The sequence below is a fragment of the Neofelis nebulosa genome, chromosome 10 (assembly GCF_028018385.1).
Source record: "Neofelis nebulosa isolate mNeoNeb1 chromosome 10, mNeoNeb1.pri, whole genome shotgun sequence".
Lineage (NCBI taxonomy): Eukaryota > Metazoa > Chordata > Mammalia > Carnivora > Felidae > Neofelis > Neofelis nebulosa.
The window spans coordinates 75,159,615-75,181,981 of record NC_080791.1 but is presented as its reverse complement, the minus strand read 5'-3'; the positions used below and the strand labels follow the sequence as shown (position 1 = coordinate 75,181,981).

Sequence of the window (22,367 nt, the reverse complement as noted above, 5' to 3'; positions counted from 1 at the left end):
AGGCAGAAAATCCTCACAGCATGCTGGCCAATGAATGTGGTTCAGCTCTTTCAGACTACAGCGCTGAAATAATCTCTCTCTTTTTTTTTTTTTTTTTCCACTTTCTCTCCAAAATGCCTATAAGATCTGCTACTCTGAATAACTTACAGTTCTGCCTGTCCGTCATGCCTCAGAGTGGTTCCCCTGAATGTTGTTCCATGGCCTTGTGACAAATGGAGCTTCTTCTTGGTTCTTGGACCCAAATGGGATTCTGGCTGGGGGAGATCCTGCCCTGCTCTGGGTGGGATGGCAGGGGGCCGAGCGTGGGGTTTGCTCCTGATCCCAGCAAGGCGGGCACTGGCCTCCGGGCCCCCTCGCCATGACGGGGCTGCCCTTGGGTCTCTAAGAATTGCTTCGGAGAAGAGGAGCACAGTGGGGAGGCTGAACACCCAGTGACGGTAAACCGTGAATTCCCTACAGGAGTCACACACACCCCTCCCCTCTCCTGGCTCCATCTGTCGGCAGATTCCCAGTAACCCCAGTGGTCCCAGGAGGAGCAAAGAGGAAACCATAGGTGAGAAGCACTTTCCCCCTTGCAGAAACTCTGCAATCTGCACCCTGCAGGCTCCCAAACTGACCAGTCTTGTGCCCTCTCCAGGGGCCCGGGCCACCCCAGCTTCAGCCCCGGGCCTCCCGGAGTGCTGCACTGCATCAATCATTCACCAGCCTCCCCTCTGCTCTTCAGACAAAGGAAAGGGGAATGTGCGGGCCTCGGAAGCGCCTGGAACCCAGGGCTGTAGAGTCAGGCAGCTAAAGTCCTCTCCAAAGGAGAAGAGAGGCGGGGAGAGCCAGGAGAGGATTCGAGGGGTGAGGGGCAGAGGGGGAGGAAGGCAAGGGTGAGGAAAGGCAGGAGAATCAACCTGACCGAGAATAACAATTCTAGAAGTTGTGCATGCATCACGCATGAAATGCACCATTCGAACAGAACTAAAAGCCATTTTTCCCCCCCGCTGCTGTTTTACCCCAGAAATGAGAGGAAGCAGGACATGGCTGGGTTTCACAGACTATTTCTTCACAGTTTCTTATTCTGTTTTGACAAGACATCTGCTTAAGCTACTAGTCTGAACCACGCACTGTGGAGCCTCGTCAGCCCTGCCAATTCCAATGTTCTGCAACACAGCGCAGAGGAAGCTGACTGCTCGCACACCTGGCGGCTGCCAGGCCAGAGGGGAGGGGGGAGGGCTGAGGGCCAGAGGTGGGGGGGACGCTGCGAGCCAGAGGAACACTTGCGGGGGGCCAGGCCCGGAGCAGCCACCTGGGTCCTCGGCTCGGCAAGGAGGACACGCTGGCTGACTGGGGGTATGTCCCGTGACCTCTCTGATGCTCAGCCCAGTCCCCTACCCCCTCCCCAGGTGGTAATTTTCAGGAGGTCCCTGTGGGCGAGAGAACGTGGTCTGTTCCCCTGCAGCGTGTACGCTCTGGAAACCTGATCCCAAGTGCAAATCAGCCTGCTACCTGCACACAGTCTCGTGCAAGTTACAGAAAGAAAGAGGTGGGTGAGCTACTCTAAGTCCCCCACGAGGTGGACTTTCATTGAGGAAATATTTATGGAGCATCCATGACGTGCCAGGCCCCGAAGACAGAGCAGTGAGCGCACATACGTAGTTCCTGCCCATGTGGTACATGGTCTTGTAAATTCTAATCCCTGCTCCAGGTTCCACGTGTCCCTGCCGTCAGGCAAGTCACCTGACCTCTGTGGGTCCCCGTTTCCTTATCTATGAAATCGAAATTATTAATCGTTAATCCCAAACCCATGCGATAACTGGCAGGATTTTTTTTTTAATTTTTTTTTTTAACGTTTATTTATTTTTGAGACAGAGCATGAACGGGGGAGGGGCAGAGAGAGAGGGAGACACAGAATCGGAAGCAGGCTCCAGGCTCCAAGCCATCAGCCCAGAGCCCGACACGGGGCTCGAACTCACGGACTGTGAGATCGTGACCTGAGCTGAAGTCGGACGCTTAACCGACTGAGCCACCCAGGCGCCCCTACTGGCAGGATTTAATGATGTTTTAGGTACAAGGGTTCTGGCATAGTGCCTGCATTCAGTAAGTGCTTAATTAATGTGCATCCTCTTCCCCTCCTCTTTCCTGTTACAAGAGGGGCTCTGGAAGGACATTTGGAGTTTCTCCACCGTTGATTCCCTTCATGTGGCCAGTTTATTAAATGAACGCCAGGAAGAGCTTTCTTCGTGTCTCCCTTCAGATATTGCCCTGTCAGATTTCCCTTCCTTGCCCCTAGACAAGATCTCAGGCAGGTCCCAGAGTTTCTCTGGTTGCCTTTGGATATTTGAACAATCTCATTTTCAGGTAATAAAAAGTCCAGTGCCATCTAAATCAAAACGTGGCTCTCTTCCAGCTCCACGTGTGTCCTCTGTCCCTGGCTGAGGTGTGAGCCGTGGATCCCGACAAGCAGAAGAGGGCAGGAAGAGGCGGTCTCCTGTTTTGTTTTCCTGGCCCCATCTCCCTTCCACTTGCCTTCCTGTTCTGGCCCCTCTAGAGCCAGGGGAAGGGGATGAGAGGCTACGGGGAAAGGGCAGATTCGGACACAAGTAGTGTGAGTGATGTCATTGTCACCTGGCTTAGGGAGCCCTCGAAGGCAGATGACGTGGTGCTCATGGGAGCAGTTTGAATTCTGCCCCCTGGGGCCTCCACGTCCTGTGGGTGCCTCTTACTCCTCCTGGGAGCCTGCCCTCCAGCACTCCCCTGAAATTCTGCTGCTCTTGTCCCCTCTCCCTGGCACACAGCCCTCCCTCCGGGATGGGGTCCTGAAAGATGACTCAGCCTGGCTACCACTCACTGTCCACTTGCCACACTATTGAGGAAAGGTCACACTCTCTCATGGTGCCTGTCGTCCTTGCTCTGGAGTCAAGGGCATCTCTTTTTGTCACGGGAACCCGCAAGCTCTTGGGGACCCTTGTCCTTCAATCCCAAGAGACAGCACAAGGTGGAGAGAGGATGCCTATGGGTTTCCACAAGGACTGGCAGGCATATGGCTGGGATAAGATGCTAGTCTCCCTTCCTGAAGGCAGCCTCAGTCTCTCTGAATGGTTCCAGGGGATCTCCCTTATCACCCACCCCGGGCTGCCTTTTTTCACCCTGGAAGTAGGAACCTCAGGAGTGATGTTAGTCACCTCTTAGCCAGTCCAGAGAGGACGGCTCAGTTCCTGCTTTACAAAGTGTGGACACCTGCCATCAGCTCAGGAGCCTCAGACAAAACTCCAAGACAGTAAGAAATGTCCCTCTTAATATCCTGTCATAGTCATAAAGAGAAGAATGACTTTGGGTCCCCTAAGCTGAGACGTTCACCTACTTTGGGGCCCAGATGACCTCTGAACCCTTCTTGGGGGAAGGGCTGGGGAATCAGTAATTCGAAAGGATAGTCTCATCTCTCTTGTCTGTTACCCCAGGTCAGGCAAGAAGGAAGGTGTGGAGAGAATCAGTCACCCCTACTTACCACAAATTATCTCATCTTTGAGGAGCTTACACATGTTTAAACACTCCAGAATGTTTTTAAATATTCTGTTACTCATGGTTGGCAGGTAATTGGCAAAGGGCACCCTCTTTTGTTACAAAGGCAAAGTGTGGCCTCGACAATATGGGTCCATGAATCCCCACTCTTCCACTATCGGTGTGGCCTTGGGCAAATGACTTGATATCTCTGTACCTCCATTACTGCATCTACAAGATGGAGACCAGAATGGGTCCCACCTCCTGGGGCCTGGGATGCCATGTCGCTCAGAATTACACCTGGCACCCAGTACGTGCTGCAGGGATGTTTGCGGGTGGGAGCGAAAGGCTGTAACCGAAGTCCCCCTTCATCTGTCTTCCCTTTGACTGCTCGTGTTTGCAGTTTCAGGATTTCACTTTATTGTCATGCCCTTTCCTTAAATTTCTTTCCTTTTTGTTCATGGCAAACTGCTCTTTGGAGATACTCATTATAGACAGCCATGGAATTGTCAAGTAACAGACATCATGGCTAACTAACCTCACCCTGTGAACAGAGATACTCAGGGAAGATCAATGCAGCCAGAGTGAGGCTGCCCGAATCTCAACCATTTCTTAAAGACCCACCAAGTTGCAGAAATTGAAATTTTACTCTCCACTCTGCACTTGCTGTGTTTTAGTTAGCAAGGAATCGAAGCCCAGAAACATCTCAGAAAGCCAGCCCAATCCTCTAGTGAAAGTGCGTTCTCACGCCCTTTGCTGTTATTATCATCATCATCATTATCGCTACTGTGACTAATCCAGAAGCAAGGATGGGCAGGTCTTGGAGAAAAGGAGAAGTGCAGGGCAGGGTCTTCCCCCAGCCTCTCAGCCACCAGCTTATCCTTCGTATAAAGGGCCCCAAGGGAAGGGAAGACAAAACCTAGAAAGCCACAGAAGAGGGAGAGAAGACAGGAACTGCGGCCAGAAGCCAGCAGCCTCTTGTCAATGCCTGACCGTCTGGCCTGCAGAGCAAGAACACAGTCACCTCCACCAAGGGGGGCAGTGGCGGGAGAAGGAAAAAGGCGGGGAAACCAGCTTCAACCACTTATCCCAAGTCTGCAGTCAGGAAAAGCAGAAGGAAGCTATTTTCACGTCCCAGTTGTGTGTTGCGTGGTGAAGTATTGCTTTTATCTGGCATTACATTTGGGGGTGAGCGAGCGGGGCTCAAGTGTCTGCAGCCTCTTTGGGGCCCTCCATCTGCCGGGCCAAAAAGCGGGCGCTCCACCGGGCTCCACAGAGGGCTTCGCAGGCTCCTCTACCTCAATTAACAACTGCACTCCAACCTGAGAGTTGGCCTCCGGAGTTAAAGTTGCATCACGAAACCCCACATAGCAGGGCTGGGAGGCCTACCCCCCTCTGTCAATATCTGCTCCCCGCCCCCCACCCCCGGCAGCACACGTGACACGGTCTCTGTGCACCCACCCCCGATTCTCTACCTGCCATTCAGAAGGAAGGTACGAAGGCTAAGCCGGGCTTCCTGAATCCAGGTATTAACTATGGCCTAAATCTCAATGGATTTCCCAGACCCTGATCTAAAAATGAGTCCGAAGTGGTGTTGGCTAGAGGGTACCCAGAGGCTCCTTGTTGTATAGATGGGGAGATGTTTGCATCTGGGGGTTAGAAAATGACATGTGTTAGGCATGGGTCTTCCCATCTCAAGGAGAAAAATGGAGGAAAAAAAGAGTCTAAAATGGTTACATTTACTTTGGAGGAACTTTAAAGAAAGAGAGAGAGAGCGCGCGAGCACTCGCTCAAAACCTGGGAAATAAAATCTTTTCTACGTTCCCCAAGGCAATCTAAATAATAGAAAACACCTCCAAATAGCCCAGGGTGATTAACGCTGGAGTTTGGACAACAGAGGGTGGTTACCACGGGAACCAGCCCCTCCTTCAGTGCTTCCCCCCTCCTCCCCCCACCCCTCCTCCAAGTCAGCCCACCCTGCAGGTGGCTTTGGAGAGCCTGGGATTCTGAGCTGAGGCAGTCCAGCCGGCTCCACTACCCAGCTGCCAGGCTGTTCTCCTACCTGCCCCCAGCGGCTCAGCCTTTGCCACCCAGACCCCACACCCTGGGCCCCCAGCACGGGCCACCACAGCGCCTGCATTAGTCACGGCAGCCAGACCCCCACCGGTCAGTCCATCAGTCAGTCCCGCCCTCAGTATGGCGTCAGTTATGAAACAGCCAGGCTTGAAAGCAGAGGAAGTCTCTCAGCTAGGGACTCAGGCTCCCCTGTCATCCGCTCTTCAGAAATCCGTCGGGCCTTGTTAGAGGCTCCAAATTAAGACCAAATGGGGAGGAGATTTCTTTGCAAGAACACATCTATTTGCTTCCATGCCTGCTTGAACACAGTTTGGTGTGGTTTTCTGGAGGACTTCCCTTGGTTTTAAAACAGAGCTCCGCTGGGGCGCCTGGGTGGCTCAGTCGGTTGAGCGTCCGACTTCGGTTCAGGCCATGATCTCATGGTCCGTGAGTTCGAGCCCCGCGTCGGGCTCTGTGCTGACAGCTCAGAGCCTGGAGCCTGCTTTGGATTCTGTGTCTCCTCTCTCTCTGCCCCTCCCCCACTCCGTCTCTCCCTCTCTCTCTGTCTCTGTCAATAATAAATAAACATTAAAATAAATAAAAGAGTTCCGTGGAATTCTAGCGTTCTGGGCAGCACCTGTTGGAAACTTTCTCAGCAGGGGGAGAAGCCTGACCCACTGAGAGCTGCTCTGCCTTCAGTCACAGCTCAGGTACAATTTTGAGGACAAACAACAAAAGAGTTCCTCTGCTTAAACAAAGGTTACAACTATTAGGTGATTTCCCCAAATGATTAGTACCCTCAAGGAAAAAAAAATGCACTGTGGCCTATTCATCCTAAGTGAAATGGACAAGAAGCTGACTCCTAGTTATTCAACGCCAGCCTCCAGGCAGGAGTGAGGTCCCCAGGCAGGAGAGCCATGGCAAAGGTGACCACCCCCCAGGACCTTCATCTTTTGACCATCCTCATGGTGGGCCAGATGTCCTGTAGGAAGGAGCTCTATCCCTGGAGGCCACAGCCAGCACAACCGTCAGTCTTTAAACCAAAACAGGGGCGCCTGAGTGGCTCAGTCGGTTAGGCGACTGGCTTCGGTTCAGGCCATGATCTCATGGTCCATGAGTTCAAGCCCCATGTCAGGCTCTGTGCTGACAGCTCAGAGCCTGGAGCCCGCTTTGGATTCTGTGTGTCCCCCTTTCTCTGCCCCTCCCCTGCTCACGCTCTTGTGTCTGTCTCTCAATAAATAAACGTTAAAAAAAAAAAAAATGAAACCAAACAAGAGTCTCCAAGGGAAAGAGACGAAGACCAAGCACATATGTAGCCAATAACTCCATGGGCTGCCATGTGCAAACCAAGCTGGAGGCAGCGTTGAGATGCACGTCTGTCCATCCTAGGAAACCTTACAATGGTCGCCAGTTAGGGCTGGCCAGCAACTTGGCCCTCTGGGAGCTCCTAACCATAAATGCCCATGTTGGCAAGGAGGGCTGGGGCATACAGGAGGCGGACGAGAAAACAAATGATGGATGAGAACCACAGGGCCCAGAGCAGCTTCGGTGGGAGGAAAGGGTCTAATCTCGGTGACTTCTCTCCTCCAAACTGGCTTCACTGCCTCCTGTGCTGAAAGCAGGATGGAGAGGTGGAGAATCTAATGTTGACCATAGTCTAGGCACGTGCTAGGTGCTCTACACGTGTGGAGCCTTTCGATGAGGCAGGTGTTATGATTCCCGTTCCCATCCCTTTGCTTTAAGTCATTTGCAAGGATTTAGGCTGAGGGAGAGGCTGGAAGATTTGCCTGTGGTCTTACAGCTAATGGGTGGAGCCAGGCTCCTTCTACCTCTGCCTGGCTCCAAAGCCAGTGTTCATTCTGCTGGACTCAGTTGCCCACTCTGGCTTCCCATGCTTTCTTCTCACTGTTTCCAGGAGGATGGGGTGGCCAGGTAAGCAGCCAGGGGGTGAGGAACTGGGAAGAGGCTGCACAGGAAAACCCATTTCTTCTGAAGAGTGGATTCGCTCCCCGACTCCAGCCATCAGCACAGACAAGTGCCCCCAGTGAAACACAGCCCGCCCAACTCCTGCCTGACTTCAATTTCCCAAGTGTGGAACAGAGACTCCCGGGAGGCAGAACCCAGCTCAAGCCTTGATGGCTGCTCAAAACGTTGGGTTTCCAACTCTGCCTAAGCAGGGCCCTGGAACCAGTGAGTGCTGGGGATGACAGATCTGAACCGGCCTTTATGGTGACCTCCATCTACACTGTCACCCCTGAAATCTGTGGCTGGCTTATAGCATGGATCCCATCCTGCTCATACTGGAAACTCACAGCAGAAAGAACTCAAGAGTTAGAGGGTCTGAAACCAAAGTCTATCTCTTTCTCACACCCCTTAAGTCACTTGGTTTAGATGGCAGCCAGCTCTGCCCGTGTCCTGCTACCTTGAAGTAATCCATTCATTCATTCAATCATTTATTCAGCAACCAAACATCTATCAAGCACTTACTATGCACCAGGCATGGTATAATCACTACATACCTACATAATACTCAAGAAATATTATCTGAATGCATGCATACAGTGCAAATCATATTGCTATAGTAATGTATTTAATTCACAAGATGTGGCCTGGAAGGACAAAAAGAAGTGGTTTACATTGGCATGCTCCTTTTTATAAGGCTATAAAGTATACTTGTGTCCATCATAACACTTGATAGATTATCCTTCAGCTCAAACCAAGAGCATGAGCCTGGAAACACAAGAGGGAGAGGAGGTGATACTGCTGGGAGGTCGGCCTCAGAGGTGGCCAAAGGGAGAGCGCAGAGGGCAAGGAATAGGAAGAGAAATGATGTTTGATGGCGACGAGGAACACGTCTTTAACCTTGAATGACTCTAGCTCAGGGAGGCCGGCTCAGCTAGATTGCCTGACTTGTGTGAGATCACACAGCCCACAGCACCAAAACGCCTGACTCCAGAGCCTGTGGAGTTTAACTCCTACAACGGGCTGAACCTTTCTTAAAACGTTTCTTAAAGGAGGAGTCAAGTTGGAGAGACTGGGTCAATGGGATTAGGTGGGGTTTGTTGTGGGGACAAAGGAAGCACAAACAGACATGAGAGTGTGCAAGCAAACACAGAAAACACAGGGATGGCTCCTCAGCCACAGCAGTGGTTGCTGCTATATTAGTGGGCAACGCAGGTTATCAACAGCTCAAGCTATGTTTCCTGGAACTTCAGAGATACCTTTAGAAAGTATTTCCAGGAGGGGGGGCACCTGGGTGGCTCAGTCGGTTGAGCATCCGACTTCGGCTCAGGTCAAGATCTCACAGCTCGTGAGTTCGAGCCCCACATTGGGCTCTGTGCTGACAGCTCGGAGCCTGGAGCCCACTTTGGATTCTGTGTCTTCCCCTCTCTCTGCCCCTGCCCTGCTCGCACTCTGTCTCTCTCTCTCTCTCTCTCAAAAATAAATAAACATTAAAAAAAAAGAAGAAGAAAGTACTTCTAGGAGGCAGCCCCTCTTCCAAAACAGGCAGACTGACTACCATGCAAGGCAGTCATTTTTATCTCCATCCTGTAGACAAGGAAACCGCACCTCTGGGAGGTTGCTCAATCTGCTTTTAGTCACACAGAGGAGATTGGAACCCACGTCTTTCTGACTTCCAAATTTACATTGCTTTACATGACCCTCTTCTGAAGATGACCAAGGAGAGATGGAGGGATTCTTAGAACTCCAAACTTGGAAGAGACCATGAGCTGTCTCTAGTTAGGTGGTCCTCACACTTGGGCAGTTAGACCCACACTTAACCAGCTACATGGAAAGCATGTTAAAGCTATTGGGGGAGACAGGGAGGTGGGTTAGCCTCTCCTCAGAGGGCCCTGTCTTGTCTTCCAGGACCCAGGTGACAGGAGAGGGAAGGCGCAGGGTTGGAGGTGAGCAGGAAGCCAAGGAAGAGCTCGTGGTCGAGTCGGGCCACCTTCTGAGTTCTGCTCAGACTTCTAGCTCAAACCTCAGACAAACTCCTAAATTTCCAGAGTCTCAGTTTCCAGAATGGCAGCTTTTCACAAGCGTGGCTCTGCTGGTGACCTTGGCTGAATCACGGTCTCCGGACACTCCGGTCCTCGTTTCTAACACGGGCACACTAAGAACTGCCTCACAGCTTGTTACGATGAAACGCGACAGCATATAGGGGACACCTCAGAACATAGCCCGGTTTCTAGTAAATATTCAACCAACATGAGCTCTTCTTCTCCAACACTGAAAGCCACGGGCTTACAAGCTCTGGAATGAGCCTTTTGGAAAACACCAGCTTCATCACTTACTGCCTGTGAGACCCTGAACAGCTTCCTGAACCCTCTGTGACTTGTTTTGCTCATTCTTCAAAGTGGGGATAATAAGAGTACCTACCTTAGAGAGTTATTATGAGGACGAAAGAAGACCTGCACAGGAAATGCCTGGCATAGTCTGGCAGATAGTGAGCATTCCTTGAAGGGCACACGTTCCTAGCTCCAAGTGGGGTCAAAGAACTGAGGGGTGGCCGGCAGCAGGCAGGTCTGCACAGTGAGGGAGTGAGTTCCCCGTCTGTGGTGGCGCTCAGCCAAAGATGAAAGGCCATCTGTCAAGGGTAGGTGGAAGGGATTCCCGTACGAGGTCAACGGTGGCCCTTGCTGACCTCTAAAACCCTGCCTGTCACTCCCATGCTGTGACTCTCACTTTGAATTAATAGAGAAGACACTGACCCATCAGCTCAACAAATCAGAAGTGAAGAAATGACTTCCCGGCTTAGTTTTAAAAATCAAAGCCCCCCTTTCAGCCAAAGGCAATTACAGACTGATCCGCAGTAGGGCAGAAGCATATTTCAATTGAAAAATGGCATCTTCCTAGCCGTTGCCATATGGAGCCAGGACACCAGGTGGCCCAGGGCTGAGACCAATCACAGGGTCCAATTGGAACTAAATAAAATGACCCCCTGGAGGAAATGGCTCCGGTGAGGCCCACAAATCCCCATGACATGTCATTTGGGCATGTCCCACATCAGCCTGGACCTCGTGCTCTGCCTGACGCCTGAGGCTCTGTCCCTTCCCTCCAGTGGGACAAAGAGATGAGGGGCCTCAGCTGTGAGAACATCCCAGTGTAGAGGAGGAGCCCCCGGGGCACAGTGGAGGAGCCCTGGCCTCAGCCTGCTGCTGCAGAGAGCCCCAGGGACAGCCAAAATCACATGGGGACCCTGCCGTGGGCTTCCAGTCCAGAGGTGGACCAGGACCCAAAGCTTTCAGGTATGTTAAAACTCTTGCCCTGGTGTATTTCAGCTCCAACTCAGGGCAGGAGAGTCTCAAAACAGCACTCTATCTCTCCTTCCCTGTATTCGGGAACAGTTTGTCTTTTTCCCCTATTATGGGAAAGCAGGTCACATGGTTAGTATCAAAGGTGGGATAGTCGACGCTGGAAGGTGGAGCTCGAGCTGCCGCCAGAGCAGTGTAAGAGGACGTGGCTGTGATTCCCTCCTCGGCCACCCAAAGCCAAAGCAGCAGTCAGGAGCTCTGCCACGGCTGGCGGAGGGGCTGTGAGTGCAAGAGCTGGACACATTTAGAACTCCTTCTAGCCCCTCTCCCCGCATCAACACAATGTGGCCTTGACCTTAACTAAGTGTGATCTGGGCTGTGCGAAAAAGGATAAAAACTTGGGGTATACTGAGCTAAGCAAGTTCACAAGGTTCCTTCTTGCAGGACGTCCAGACCTTTGAATAAACTACAGTGCATTGGGAATCTCCAAGAGAGGGACTGGGAGGGAGTGGGCAGGTATATTGGCAGCATTTCTGAAACTTTGTCTCAGAGTATCTCCAAGGAAACAGTTGCAGAAATGGGGCGCGGCATTTGGACACTGAATAGCCCTGGGAGTTTGAGAAGGGGTTCTACAGTTTACCAGATGCAGGGCTCTGTTTTGCCTTGTTTAATGGGAACAATGATATTTACCCTGCCAAAAGCATTTGAAGCTAAATGAGTCAATGTGTATAAAATGCTTGGTGTCTGGGCTAATAATAAGTGCTCGATAAATGGTTGCAATTCTTATTATTGATACGATCATGATTTCGTTGTGAAGAATGAACTAGAAAAGGCTCTTCGGGTTTGTCTTTAGAAAGAGTGAGAAGCAAGGAGGAGAGAAGGTGGGAAGGCCTCCTACAACTAGTCTTGGCTGCAAGCTAGGGAGATGCCCCAGAGATAGGTCGCCACTGGAGGTGGGGATGGCAGTCACTGAAGGAGAAGGGAGGCCACGTCCTCGTCCGCCATCCTCCAGCTCTGCAGCCTAACAAAGAAAGGGCTTTGGGGGCTCAGCCGGGCCCTTCCTGGATGGTGGCTGGGAACAGCCATTTGTGTTTACTCCCTCAGTTGCTGGGAACAATTGTCCCTCTCAGACGGCCTATTGTCTCCAGTACCGCAGGCACATAACTCCCATTGGCGCTGATGGGATTATGCGTTCCTATCGGGCGAGAAACAGAGCCCAGGCTTGGATAAGGGATGGGGGTGCGGTGGGTCCCCCTTGGCGACCTATCTCAACGTAGCCATTCGTTTGATTATCAGCTCAACACAGTGAGGCCTCTTTCAAGGGAACTATTCAACCCTGAGCATTTGTAGCCTGGCTGCTTCTTGATAACTTTTCAGGGAGTAGACTAATTGCATCAAATTTGGGATGCAATAAAAAAGCTTCCAAATGCCAACGACATTAAATCTTGAATCAAAATGGCAGCTGATAATGGGCTTCCCAAATGGCTGTGTTGTGTCAGTGGCTTTCAGTCTTTTTGCTCCAATCACGCCCCCACCAAGAATGTTGAAAAAACATTTGTGCGTCGTTAAACTGATCAGCTCAAAGTTGTCATTATGCATATACATAAGTGTACTTTGGGTTAATAGGGAGTAGCAAATAGTATACATTTTATAAGATGGAACAAAATTAGAAGGAGGTATAATTGGAATAAGTATCTCATGACGTGATTTAAAAAATAAGGTTGAACCACCTTAATGGAAGAAAGCATATCAAATAGGAAAGAGATCACATATCAATTTTATCCATGGATTTTTACCAATACAGCCTGAAAAAAATGGTCGTCCTGAAAAACATCCAAGCACCTTGAGAAGATCAATATCACCAAGCCATACTTCTTTGTGTATTCTGGATTCAAAACATCTCAACGCAAGCTCAAAGACCATATTTCCAGTGCTATGCTTTGCCTATATCAGGAATATGCACAATTCAGGAAAAGACAGAAAGCTCTGTGTGTTTAAGGTACCATAGTTAATCATTAAAGATGACTTACTCCAAACTAGCATTTCAATTTATCCCTTTGTTTGACACCGCAGGTGGCTTGAAATCCAAGGGCAAAACATCCTGTTAAGGTTTGGGATGAGAGGGGTCTATTTTTTGTCAAGTAGGAGAAGAGCCTCTGTGAACCCTTCTGGGTAGGTCTCCTTCTTGGGCAGATCAGTCTCGGAAAAGAGCAGAAGAACAAATTGAATAAGTATCTGGAAACTGAGTCCCTTCAAACTATGCATACTTACTACCCCCCGCAAAATCTTCACCCCACTTTGAAGGCTAACTGATCTTAACGAGACTCAGAGACTCAGTACGCAGAGCTTGGATAAACTTGTGACTTTTCCATAGTAAGGCTGTCCAGGTATCACAGAGACACTAAAAGACTGGGTAGAGAGAGGGAACAGATGGAAAATGACACAGGCTCTTGCATTGTATTTTTTTATTCATATATTTAGCAAACATTTAACAATACCCCTCTGTATGTCAGGTGCTGTTCTAGATGTTGAGAATATTGTGCTGAACAAGACAACGTCACTGGTTTAATGGCCTAAATTTCTAGTGGAAGGAACTTTGTTTTTATAAAAAAATTTTTTTTAACATTTATTCATTTTTTGAGAGACAGAGAGCACAAGCAGGGGAGGGGCAGAGAGAGGGGGAGACACAGAATCGAAAGCAGGCTCCGGGCTCTGAGCTGCCAGCACAGAGCCTGACGTTGGGCTCGAACCCACGAACCACGAGATCATGACCTGAGCCGAAGTCGGACGCTTAACCGACTGAGCCACCCAGGCACCCCTGGAAGGAGCTTTTTTTTTTTTTAAAAAAAGAAACACAATGTCAGTATCTTGGTTGTGATATTACGCCATAATCTTACAAGGTTTGACCATTGGGGGGAACTGGATGAAGGATAAACAAGATCTCCCTGTATTACTTCTTACAGCAGCATGTGAGTTATTTCAAAATCAAAAGTTTAATTAAAAAAGACATTAAATAAAACACAAACTTACATGCAGAATGGCATGAAGCATAAAAATATAAATAAGAAAGCTGTAAATCGAAAATAAAACAGAGGACTATACGAGGATATGAACAGTGAGCTTCCAAAGCTTGGTCAGGGGAGACCTCTCAGAAAAGGTCACAGTTAGGGGGCGCCTCCCTCTCTCTGCCCCTCCTCCACTTGTGCTCGCTCGCTCTCTCTCATCCTGTCTCTCTCAAAAATAAATAAACATTAAAAAAATATTAAAAAAAAAAAGAAAAGTTCACAGTTAAACCGAATGATAGGTGAGAGCCCTCTGGGCCAGGCCACTCTAGAGAAGTCACCTTTTCTAGCTCAGTTGCCTTACTGGACTTCACCTGGGCCCTTCCAATGTCAACGATACTTAAAGGGATGGGAACCAAAAAGCAAACTGAGATTCTCCAGTGGTCTCAGTGGCTTTCTGTGTGGCATTTTGCCATCAAACCCACTGCAGAGCACAGATGGTGCAGAAGGTGAGGTGAGGTAAGTGACCCTGGCCTGGATTCCAGCCCCTCCTCTGAGAAGCCTCAGAACCTTGCCAAGTTGCTCCTTCCTCTGGAACTCAGGTGCTTTCCCTGCAAAATGCAACCTCCAGGCCAATTCTTTCACATATATTTTACCTCTCAATCCTCACCACACCCTATGAGGTGGGTGCTATCGTTATTTCCATTTTAGAGAAACCAAAGCTTAGGAAGATGAAGAAACTTGCCCAGGTCACGCAGAAAGTGGCAAAGCCAGGACTTGAATCCAGGTCCGTTTGACTTGAAAAAGGCACTTGGTCTAGACCTGAAATAGCTGTGAGTTTGTGTCCAGAACTAGAGAAGCCAGTCTGCAAACAGAGAGTAAAGGTGACCGTGTCCAGAATTCACTTAAGAGCGGAAGGAAAAGACAAGGTCCACTTAGTGGCTGCTGAGAGAGGGTCAATTCTAAAGCCCTGACTCTGAAATGCTGAAGTGTAGCTGTCAGCCTCAATGGCATGACAAACAGAAGCCATGCAGCAGGAGAGGCAGGGTGCTGTGGAAAGTACTCCCAGGGTACTTGGGAGATGGGTCTGAATCCAGGCTCCACCATTTATCAGGTCAGTTGCCTTGGGCAAGTCACGTACTCTCCCCGAGTCCCCCTTTCCTCAGCTGTAAAATGGGGGTGACAAATGGATCTAATGGTAGTCCTTCCTCATAAAATTTTGGGAGGCTGGCTTAGAACATCAGCTGACACAGAGTGGGCAGTTTTTTCATATCGGATGCCATTATTATTATTAATATTATATGTTGCTGTTACCGTTGCAATTATCATAGGCTTAGTGAGAAATAGAGACCGCGTGTGATAACACCCATGTCAGCGCTCCCTGCAGTTCTATGGGTTTTCTCTTCTTTTAACTTGGAAATTTTAATTTTATTTTTCCAGCCCTAATGAGCTAAAACTGACATGTAACATTGCATAAGTTTAAGGAGTACACTGTAATGATCCGATATCTGTATGTTTTGCAAAATGATAACCACAATAAGTCTAGTTAGCACATCCATCATCCATCATCTCACATAATTACACTTAGCGTGTGCGTGTGGCGAGGACTTTTAAAATCTATTCTCTTAGCAACTGTCTAATATGCGATACGGCATTGTTAACGATAGTCACCACACTGTCCGTTACATCCCCAGGACTTATTCAACTTTGAACTGGAAGTCTGTACCCTTTGATCACCTTCACACGTTCCCCTTAATCCCCAGCCTCCAGCCCCCCCCCCCCCCACTTCTGGTAACCACTAGTCTGTTCTCTTTGGGTTTGGATTTTTCAGATTAAATTTATAAGTGAGATCATACAGTATTTGTCTTTGTCTGACTTATTTTACCTAGCATAATACCCTCAAGGTCCATCCGTGGTATTACAAATGGCAGGGTTTCTTTCTTTTTCTATGGCTGAATAATATTCCAGTGTGTGTGTGCATGTGTGTGTGTGTGTGTGTGTGTGTGTGTGCGCGCGCGCACGTGCACGCACATGCACAAGTGCATGCACGTGCATAGACCACATTTTCTTTACCCATTCTTCCACCAATAAACACTTAGGTTGTTTCCATGTCTTGGCTATTGTAAATAATGCTGCAATGAACATGGGGGTGCACATCTCTTTTCAAGTTAGTGTCTTCATTCCCTTTGGATAAATGCCCAGGAGTGGAGTCACTCAATCATACGGTAGTTCTGTTTTTAATTTTTTGAGGAACTTCCTTACTATTTTCCACAGTAGCCGCACCAATTTACATTCCCACCAATGGGTGCGTGAGGGTTCCCTTTCCTCCACAGCCTCTCCAGTGCTTGTTATCTCTTGTCTTTCTGATAATATCCATTCCAACGGGTGTGAAGTGACAGCTCATTGTGGTTTTGATTTGCATTTCCCTGATGGTTAGTGACGTTGGTCCACGGGCTTTCTTCTTCAACACAAATGAAAAGTTGTTACTAAACCCCTAGGGACTCCTTTTATAATCTCCTCCCCACTATGAACTTTGCAATTTGAAAGCCATTGTCTCCTATACACGTCAAATTTTTGAAAGGTAATTAATTTATGTCTCCATTTTTCATTAATCAAGGACATGTATGATTGCCAATCCAAACTCCTTCTCCCCAGGAAATAACCAGTTTCCAGGATGGCCCATTATAATTCTTGCCAAAAGCAAAGGCATTTGTGCCTGAGCTCATGTCCCTACGATCTGACTAGGATGAAGTAGGAGATAACAGTTGGGCTTTGAGGAATGCTAAAAATGGCTCCCAGTAGCCATTACCATCTTCCTGAAGTCCAAGGACACCAACCTGAAAATAACAGGATAATCTCAGACCTCAGCTTCTAGAATCCAGGTCAGGGCCACGCCTAGGGCCCATATCTGGATGCTGCCACTAACTGCATATAAGACCCGGGAGAAGTCACAAACCCTTTTCCATGTTTGTTCAGTTGTAATAGCATTGACCTTGGCAGGCTGGTGCAGATATGTAGTAGGTACGGAACAAATATCAAATCTCTAATCTGTTTCCCAAACTTTGGTGAGTATTGGAACAACCTGAAGTTCTTGTCAAAATGCAGATTCTTCACACGTGTTGTTTGGGGACAGAGACTCGGCATCTGTAACATGAACCCAAGTGAGCTGATAGTACTGGTCCCTGGACCACAGCTTGAGTAGCAAGGGTCTAACAACACCCTCCAGATGGGACCTTAAAAGATAGGTCAGGGGGTTCAACCCAGGAGATCTTGGCTCTAACGCAGGCAGCATGGTGCAGTCAGCTGAGAGAGGTCTTTGATGGACAGACCTTGACTTTAACGCCAGTGGACCTCTTGCTAGCTGGGTAACTTTAGGGATATTGGTTAATTTCACCAAGACTTGGTTTTCTTTTTTGGAGACTGGAGACAAAATCGTCTACACCTGCGTAGCTGGCTTGGCCTAGTACCAGGGACCATGAGCATAGGGCACCCAACGTGGGACTTGGTACATGGTACATACCCAGTAAATGTGAGTCTCTGTTGATTCCCTAACCTTTGACTACCTGAATTTGTGACCCGAATCAGGTCACTTAACTTTTCTGAGCCTGGGGTTGAAGCATGAGCTACCCCACTAGCTCCTGCTTCTGTTTTCCTAGTTCTGGTCCTGGATTCCTAATATATCTGTGGCCACTGCCTCGGGCCTATCTGCCTAATCTAGGTCCTTCCTCAAAAGGTCTGCCCCCATGGGGTCCTGCACTATTGACCTCAGAGGCGCACCTGTTGTACGTTTGCCTGCGGCTCGGCTGGGCAGCAAGAAGATGGGTCCCTATGTTGTTGGGAGTTGAGGACCCTAATTCTCAAGCCCCAAGTTTGGGTCTACGGCACCCTGAATGTCAACACGGAATGGAGTTTGGCTCAGAAATGCTGCAACTCTGTGATCAAAGGAGGTGGAGGAAACTGCTGAGATACAATTTATTAATAAGAGATAAAGGGAATGCAAATTAGGGCAGAGCTGGCAAGAAGGCAAATTCCCAAAGTAAAACTTTAAGGAATGCTCAAATGATTACCATTTTAATTAAAAGTATATCACCCATGCAAACGGCAAGCCACCCCTTCTCACGATGAGAGCTGTCTGAAATGCAGGGCTGGCTGTATCTTCCAGGGGTGCAGAGGCTGTGAGCCACTGAGGGAGCCCAGGTCAGGCTGAGCCGTAGTCCCCACCTGTCCTCACTAGGTGTCTATTACCTGTCAGGCTTGGGGTCTCCTCCTCTACACCCCATGCCCTTCCTTTGAGGGGTGGAGTATGGCCACACCTACTGCCACTGCAGTTTGCCGCACTAGAGGCTCCGGGTCCCAGGACACATGCCCCCCCTCCCCTGCCTCCCTTTTCATTCCAGCAACCTCCTAACTGGCTCCCGTCTCACCTGCTTTCCCACCGCTGCCTGAGCGACCTTGCTGAGATGCTACCGTCACATCCCTCGTCTGTTTGGAAAACCCCCAATGCCTCCCTGTTAACCACGCCAGGAGGAACAGCAATGAGTTCCCGAGTACTTACTATGTGCCAGGCACTGTGCTAAGCACTCATCTTACACTCACAACAACCCAACAAGATAAACGTGAACCCCATTTCAAAAACGAGAAAGTTGAGGTTAAAAGACATGACATTTCTGGGACAGTCACGCAATGTGGTAGTGTCGGAGTAAGGATTTGAACCAAGATCTGAAACGAATGTCAACACCAAAGTTCTTAACCGTGAGCCTATGCTGCCTCTGTGGCTCCCGTTTGCTACGGGATAAGGTCACAGCTTCCTCATATGGGATCCCAGGCCTCTTGTACTCCACACCCTCACCTCCTGCTGCATCAGACATTACACTAGCCCTCTTGCAGCACCCAGCTTTGGGCTACACTCCTTCTCTGTCACCTAGCGTCATCCACAATCCCCTGTATGTCCATGGCTGTGTGGCTGCTGTGTGCTCCTCTTTCCCCTCGAACGACCTCCCCAGAGATCTTTCCTCACCTCCCAGGCAGGTTTACCTGCTCCTATACTTCTCTATCCTCACTTCCTTCATTGCTGTCCCTCCACAAGGCACCGAGTTCCCAGGAGGCAGGGACTGTGCTATTCACCTTGACATTCTCAGCAACTAGCACAGTGCCTGGCACAGAGTAGGTGCCTAATAAGTGCTCACCAAAATCATTCAAGCAACAATGAGCCGATGCCCTGCAGCTGGCATTGTGGATACAGCCAGGAACGGACTGGACCAGGTCTCTGTCCTTGGGAAGCTTACAGTCCCGTGGGGGAGGAACGCAAGAAACCAATAAGCAAATTAACGAACAAGATGATACCAGTGTGTGGAAAAATGCTCTGAAGGAACTCAGGCAGAGAGATACAGCAAGTCATAACTGGAGTGATAATCAGGAGGGCCCATAAGATGATGCAGTGTGAATGGAGACCTGCATGATGAGAAGGAGATGCACAGACAGGCAGAAAGAGGTGGGAACACATTTGGTGTGTCTGAGGAGAAGAAGAACGTGCCCAGTGGACATGGAAGGGAGTGGGAGAAAGCACCTGTCCAGAGAAGGTTTCGCTCTGAGGTGGCTCTAGCAGGACAATTAGTGAAAGGACAGGGAGAACCTGGTTATACCGGAGTCCAGGTTTCACTCTGCCCTGCAGTCAGATGCCACGTGGAGAATCCCCAGGAAGTCCCCGGGACATGCAAAGAAGCGGTTAGCCGATGACCTTCTTTGGAGGGTAAGGAAATTGCTCACACCGATGGTTCTCAAACGGGGGAAGGGGCTGGTGCAATTTTGCTCCTCGAGGAACACGTGGCAATGCCTGGAGATATTTTTTGTTGTCTCAACTGGGGTTGGGGGGCTGCTACTGGCATCCAGTGGGTAGAGTGCAGGGATGCTACAGGACATCCCCCCAGTGCCAAGATTTACACTACAACCGTGATGCAGGTGCTGACAGCAACTGACCCCGGGCAGCTCTGGGCCTACGCCAACAGTCAGCTCTGCCCCGTCACACAAACTCACTCAAATCCAGGTTTTCCCTCCCACCTCTTGCCCAAGAAACCCTCTCATGACAACAGAGGAGATCAGGCAAACTTGGCCAGCTGCTCTGACCAAGGGAACCCCATTCAGCACCACTCTGTGTAGACAATGGCCCTTGACATGTAAAAATGTGGTCTAAGAGAGCACTGGACTCTGAGTCCACAGGATTGGGTATAAGTTACCTCTACACCTAATGTCAGTTGCCCCTCTTTCTATTCACTTTTCTAGGAGCCACTCCATTTCCATAAGAGCATGGGAGATCCTGAAGTTCATTTATCATATTATAGGAAGGGGACACCCTTGGGCGCTAGCCACCATGCTACTAAGTTTAGTTCAAGAATTACACATTAGTCCCAGCAGGGGGACAGGCAGCTTGGTTAGAAGCCAGAGACCTTGGCTTTAAATACGCAGCTTTGGGGCACCTGGGTGGCTCAGTCGGTTAAGCGGCCGACTTCAGCTCAGGTCATGATCTCGCAGTCCGTGAGTTCGAGCCCCGCGTCGGGCTCTGTGCTGACAGCTCAGAGCCTGGAGCCTGTTTCGGATTCTGTGTCTCCCTCTCTCTGACCCTCCCCTGTTCATGCTCTGTCTCTCCCTGTCTCAAAAATAAATAAAACGTTAAAAAAAATTTAAATATTCAGCTTTGCAGCCTGGCTCCACTGCTCTGAGTGGCCTGCCCCACTTCTCGATCTCAGCTACCTCATGTGTGAAATGAGACTAATAATATACTTACTTGAATGGTCTTTTTTTGTTTACCATGTGAAAAAGTAAAACTTTTTGGGGCGCCTGGGTGGCTCAGTCAGTTAAGCATCCAACTTCAGCTCAGGTCATGATCTCCCAGTTCATGGGTTCAAGCCCCGCATTCCGGCTCTGTGCTGACAGCTCAGAGCCTGGAGCCTGCTTCCGACTCTCTCTCTCTCTCTCTCTCTCTCTCTCTCTCTCTCTCTCTCTGTCTCCACCCTTCTTCCCCTTGTGCTCTTTCTCTCTCAAAAATAAAGAAACATTAAAAAAAAATTTTTTTAAGTAAAACTTCGTATCACATTGTTTTTTGTTCAAGAAACACGGAAGTATGATAGAGGCTGTGGCAAACTCTCTAAGGGATCAAAACTGGACAGAAAGTTGCTCCGAGACAGCACGCTCCAGTTTTGTAGAACAGCTTGGGAGCAGCGGCCACGAAGATTGCATCGACATCCACAAGACAGGTGGCCGTCCCCCTCACGCACCGGGAACCCGGTACTCAGCAGCACCGTGGGGACTTCCAGCCTGGAGCCAGGGGCACGGGGGCTGCAGTGAATGGGGGGAGCTGAAAGCGGGAGGGGGTAGGGCAGGTGCGAACTCCACCGGGTGCAGAGCGTGCGAGGGCTACTGGGGTGAGGCACGGGCACCGTGGGCTCACGTGGGTCTCCAGTGGCGAACTGCGTGCGGTACGATCTTGGGCAGAGAAGTAGGGTTTGGAGGCCCGGCGGGTTTGTTCTCGGCCACGCTCGGGTTTGCCTTTAGCAGCGTTTGTGGAACTTGAGGATCGAAGTGGATGCCATTCGAAGCTTGCTTTGTGGCTTCCGCTTCTGAGCGACTGTCAGAGCTGACAACACCTGCAGGCCGCTTAGATGTAAGCTTTATCAGAGAACCCTCGTAGCCCCCGAAACGGTCTGAAAAGCAGAGAGAGCTCCCGAGGTTTGACACCCAGCGGGAGGTCACTGACCAACAGGGTGCAACGGGGTTTTGGGCTCTCGGTGGTCCGACCTTCTCCCAGGATGGCTGAATGGTTGTTTGTGATGATGAACAGCTCTGTAAATCACCTTGTAGACGCTCAAAGCCCTGCTGCTCACGTTACTGCCACAACGCCCGAATTAGAAGGGGGCTGAGAGATTACTCTGGCCAACATCCTCATTTTCTAGGGGCAGAATCCAAGGCCCAGAAGAGAGACCGGCTTGTTTCCTGGGTTTGGGGAGGGTAGAGCGGACACGGTATGCGTGTTCTCTGGTGAGGAAACTGAGGCCAGGACTGAAGCCAGGTGAGGCTTTCTGGACGACGCCGCGTACTGGAGCCAGGTGATGCCGTGTGCTGTGCAGCCAGCACGGTCTCGGAGCTCTGAACCCTCAGGCTGGAGCCTCACGGGGAGGGGCCTGACGGCACCTGCCTGTGAAGAAGAGTGTGACCCGCCTGACTTCGCATTTGGCTGGAACGGGGCCACGGGGGTGCCTGCTGAAAACTCTGCCGTCCGCTGGGCAGAGTCTTCAGACTCCCATTTCTTGTCTCTCTCTAGGCTCTGTCACGCTCTTGGTGATTTCTTCCCCTCCCACCACCTTGAGTAACATCTCTATTCTGGAAACTCCCACGCTGACGATACCCTGTTGATTCTGAGACACATTTTAATATCTTCGAAGTTGGGACGTGCCCTAGTTTAACTGGCAGCGCGTTTTCATACTAGTACATAAAATAATGGGGGTCCCGGTCAGTGGCATCTCATATTTGATGAAATATGGTACAGGCTTACTGCAGAATACCCTCTGAATTC

At 49.9% G+C, this 22,367-nt stretch overlaps 1 protein-coding gene and 1 long non-coding RNA gene across 3 annotated transcripts in view; both read right to left on the bottom strand.

Annotated features, from left to right (window-relative positions):
• Window positions 1-22,367, bottom strand: part of NAV2 (neuron navigator 2) — a 741,392-nt gene that overhangs the window by 535,076 nt on the left and 183,949 nt on the right. The window lies entirely within an intron of this gene.
• LOC131487597 (uncharacterized) lies at window positions 8,785-17,013 on the bottom strand. The gene is made up of 3 exons (XR_009249843.1): window positions 16,064-17,013; window positions 12,830-12,998; window positions 8,785-10,132 (listed from the first exon to the last, which is right to left on the bottom strand). It is a non-coding gene; the product is annotated as an uncharacterized LOC131487597 (long non-coding RNA).